At 37.0% G+C, this 4,393-nt stretch overlaps 1 pseudogene; it reads left to right on the top strand.

Annotated features, from left to right (window-relative positions):
- Positions 1 to 2,773, top strand: LOC107718352 (uncharacterized; annotated as a pseudogene).
- Positions 2,774 to 4,393: the final 1,620 nt, after the last annotated feature.

Here is a 4,393-nt window from a genome sequence, read left to right as displayed (position 1 = left end):
ATGCGCCATAAATTTCCATTCTCCTCTCAAGTGAAAATCTGTTGTGCTAGTGTCCGCTATCGGGTGGATCAACGTTGTCGCTCTTCACTCTCTGCCTTGCTTTAGGGCTATAACATGTGTGCTGGGAAATAATACTTTATTCGCTATCTTTATCAGAACGGATCATAACTGTAATCTGGAAGTCAAACATTTTATGATTAGTGTTGTTATTGCACCACATACACGCAGTGATGGATGTCGTTTGGAGAGGGTTCTGCACTTTTGTTCTCACAACACTTGTTTTTCAAGGTAAAGAACATGCAATATCAGTATCTAATATATGAAATAACAACAATATATCTATATCTTTATTTTAATGTTTAAACTCGTAGAACAAAGTTGCTTAAAATTAGTCAGTACACAGACTAGTCGCTAACTTGGCTGTATTACAGAAACGTCCTGTCTTATCCTAATTTAAGATTTGAAGAAGTTCTATTTCGTAGGAAATTACGATTGTTATTAAACAGGTGTGATAGGATTATGAGTTCTGGTGTTTCTACAGTACAGGTCGCAGTTTAAGACCGTACAGCTCCACTAATGTATTTTTGTGTGTACTAATTCGTAAATATGTAATGTTTTTGCTACAATGTTCAGATTTAAGGATGGTCTTCTAACTTGATCAAGACTGTTGCCTTTTATGCTTCTATCTGTAAAGTTGTTTGTGTAGTGCTGTTAGCAGCAGATGTACTATTTGTGAGGATTTTGATGTATATTTGCAATATGATTTTTTACCTAGGCTATGATTATGTATATTATAATAAGCTGCAGTAATCTCTTCTTTCCCTTGTAGATGTTACAGGACTCATGATCAGGAATGAGGAGCTGAGAAAGTGTTTACAAGTAAATGATGGTCAGGTCCGCAGCAGGTTAACCCTGCAAGAGTGCAGAGCAGATTTGGCTCTGCAAGAGTGGCACTGGAGCCCTGAGACACGCTCCCTCAGCAACCCACAGACGGGAGGATGTTTAACTGCACCTCAGATCCAGGAGCATGAGAGCATTTGGCTGCAAGCTTGCAGCTCTGAGGAGGAGGATCGTGAGGGCCAGACCTGGAGCTGCTCTAAAAAGGGTCTCCTGACATTACACGGCAAGGGTCTGCACCTGAGCGTACGTCACGATTCCTCAAAGGTCTTCCTTTCCAGAGATCGTGGGAAAGGCAGCAAGTGGAGGACGCTGGCTAATCAAACGGTATGCGAGGAGACAGATAGCACACATCACGACCAGAATGTGTTACAAGATTCTCAGCAGACACTTTCGACTGGACCCCGAATCCTCACTCAAATTCGCTATTGGCATTGTAAGAGAGTTAGATTAGGAGTTCTTCGTTAATGATGGGTCTGTGTTTCATGTTGTATTCTGCCATGCCATCATTCTAATTAATGACATCTCATCTACTTCTTCAGTTAAAACTCTTTTTAACTTTTTAAAAAAGTTTTTAACTTTCTCATCTGGTCACATTCATTTTGTACCAGGGTTCCCACAGTACTGGAAAACTTGGAAATATCAAAACATTTTGAAAAGTCATGGAAACGTAACAGAATGTTAAGTCTTTTTTTTTTTTAAATAAATTATTTAAATATCTTAATTAGAAGGATTGGTATCTGACATACAACATGTAAATCCTTCCCAGCAATCTCTGTAAAGTTGAAAATTCATTGGTCAAAAAGCGTGGGAACCCTGTGTACTATGTCTATTCTGCTTCTAATAATTTCTATGATATATTGCATGATTGTATCTTTATAATCTCTTTATTTTGTTTACTTAAGCTGGGAATAATGGCCAGACCTCCAAAATAAAGTCCACTGAAGCAACACAGACTTCAGAGGCATCGGCTGAACCTCAAAGTAGCGTAGAGCCGGACGGACCTTCTGTTAATGTATTTACAACAGACTATGGCGAGTGTGAATAGAGCTCATCTTTGTTTTCAAAAAAATTAAATTTGTTTTATCTGTTAAATCAGTCCGGAAATATGGTATAAACAAACAAATATTTAAAACACACTACATTCCCCTGATCCTGGAATAGTTTGTCTGCCGTATGTCCACATGAGGGCAGCAGAGGAGAGGAAACCTAAACACGGTGCCATATCTTTGGTGATGACTGACGAGACAAAGAAACATTCATAAATTGTAATGACAGAAAATAAGTAAAAAAATGAGCAACTGATACACAAAATAAGAATGTTAGTTTGTGACATTCTAATGTGTTTAATAACAGGAACAGGCTGGAAAATGACAATGTTGCTTCTAAGCAGCTTGGCCCTGTTACTTGGGCTTGTGATCCTCACTCTTAACATCTACCAGAACAGGTGAGATGTTTCTCATTTTTGGTAAATAAACCTTAAGGACCTTTTTATTCTCAATGCCAGCATTCAATTTCATGCATCTAAATACAGATGTAATTCCTTGAAGTAAAACTGATCTGTGAACAGGCATTGAGATTGGTTTCATAACAAGGAATGAGTCAGCAACATGGTTTCCCCCCTTTATGAGTTGCTGATCTATTTTTCGTCTTCATGCACAGGAGGAAGAAGACTGTGGTGGTGCTTAAATCCTACACTCTGACAGGAGAGGCCAGTCTGCCGGGGTCCCCGGTGCCTAGTGAGAGAGCTCCTCTAACCCGACACCCTATGAAAACTGCTCAATCCCCCTCCATCCAGCGAGGTGAGATCCTTGTTGAATGGAAAGATGGAACAGTCACCCCACTGTTTGAAACATATCTAACTGACTAAGTGGTGTCTTATAGAAGAAAAAGCTTTGAGTAACTTGCGTATTGTTCCCAAGCAAACTGGCAGAAATACATTGGTGGCTTTATTCAGACAAACTAATTAATTGTGATTCAGCAATACTTTTTCTAAATAATGACCCTTGTCCAGGGAATCGCTGCCAATTTCTTGGTCAATTTCCATGTATTTATTTATTTGATATGTAGCCGTGGAATGAGTGGGATAAAGTTATTGCAAGAAAATAAAGATACAATCACATAGTCATTGTCACAACTTTAACACAAGCATATTAATCAGGACTTATCCCATAAAATTATTTCAATTTAAATCAATATTTCATGTGACTGTCATTATCCCTTACATATCCAACATCTTAAAAAAAAATCACAGACATCTGTTGGGTTTACTGTGCTCTTACAAACAGAATCCCATCCCTCTGCTGAATTTTGAAAAACTGAGGTTGAGTCCTGATCAAAGACAATATTCGGTACCTTGCCAAAAAGTCATAAGGTAACTTCAGGTCAAATACAGATCAAACTTAACAGATACGGTATAATTAACAGTGAATGCTTATGTAAGCTGCATTCTTTGTATGTGTGTGTAAAATATAGAAATAGTAATGTTATAAACAATAATACATTCAAAATATGCCTCTCAAACACACTGATTTAGTATAAAAGAAAGCCTGAATGTTTTTAAACCAAGTATTGTGTTTAACAGTAGATTATTCTTGAATTACATAAGCCTATATTTGCAATTGTTTTTTTATATCCTGAAGACAGTTGTCTTGTTAGTGTGATTAGGAATTAGTGTAAAATATATGAAAATCATTTGTATTAAAAAACAATATTAGTAAGCATTACATGTAGTAATATTTAATGTTTCCAATAAAGTACTGTTGACATACAAACTTTGTGGCAACTTGCAAAGGGGTGGAGGGGCACCTCCTTAACTGTTTTGCCAGATTTATAATCATCAAGCTAACTTTACCTGTTTCTTTTGACACTGTTGTAATGCTCAGAGGACAGCCAAGACATGAAAAACATGTCTGTGCAAGTGTGCTGTTAGGGTGTAAAGCAGAAATATTTTGAGTGGGAGAGAGGAAAAATGTGAGGTTGACATGCAAGCATGGAAATCAAAGCCAGAATCACAATCATATGGTATTGCAAATTCTCACTTCTTCACACATGCATACAGTAAGTTTATAATGACAAACTAAACTATAAATATTTGATTAAAAATTATATACAAACAATATGTACAAATAAATGTCTTTTAAAGGATTTGAGGCCATTGTAACACAATAGCAGACACCTGACAGAGATATAAGGTGCGATTCAGATAAAAGTATCACATTCGCATACAACACTCCAGAAGAATCTCACATTTGCATTCCACTGTTATGCAGTGCTACTCTCCTACAGTGGTTTTAGTAGCAAGGTTTTGCTATGCAGATAAGCAAATTGACAATATTTACAATCAAAGAACAAATTTTTGTTGTGTAATATTTTTTATTAATAGTCAGAACTCTACAAGATGCGACTATAAGAAAACCAACAAGAAATGGAAGACATGCCTGTGCAAGTGATAGGGTGTGACAGATTTTTGAAAGCAGTCATGTTGAGCAGGTGT

This window comes from Sinocyclocheilus rhinocerous, unplaced genomic scaffold (genome assembly GCF_001515625.1).
Source record: "Sinocyclocheilus rhinocerous isolate Xijiao unplaced genomic scaffold, SAMN03320098_v1.1 scaffold1565, whole genome shotgun sequence".
NCBI lineage: Eukaryota > Metazoa > Chordata > Actinopteri > Cypriniformes > Cyprinidae > Sinocyclocheilus > Sinocyclocheilus rhinocerous.
The sequence above is the reverse complement of the archived record's forward strand: the minus strand, read 5'-3'. Positions and strand labels throughout refer to the sequence as shown.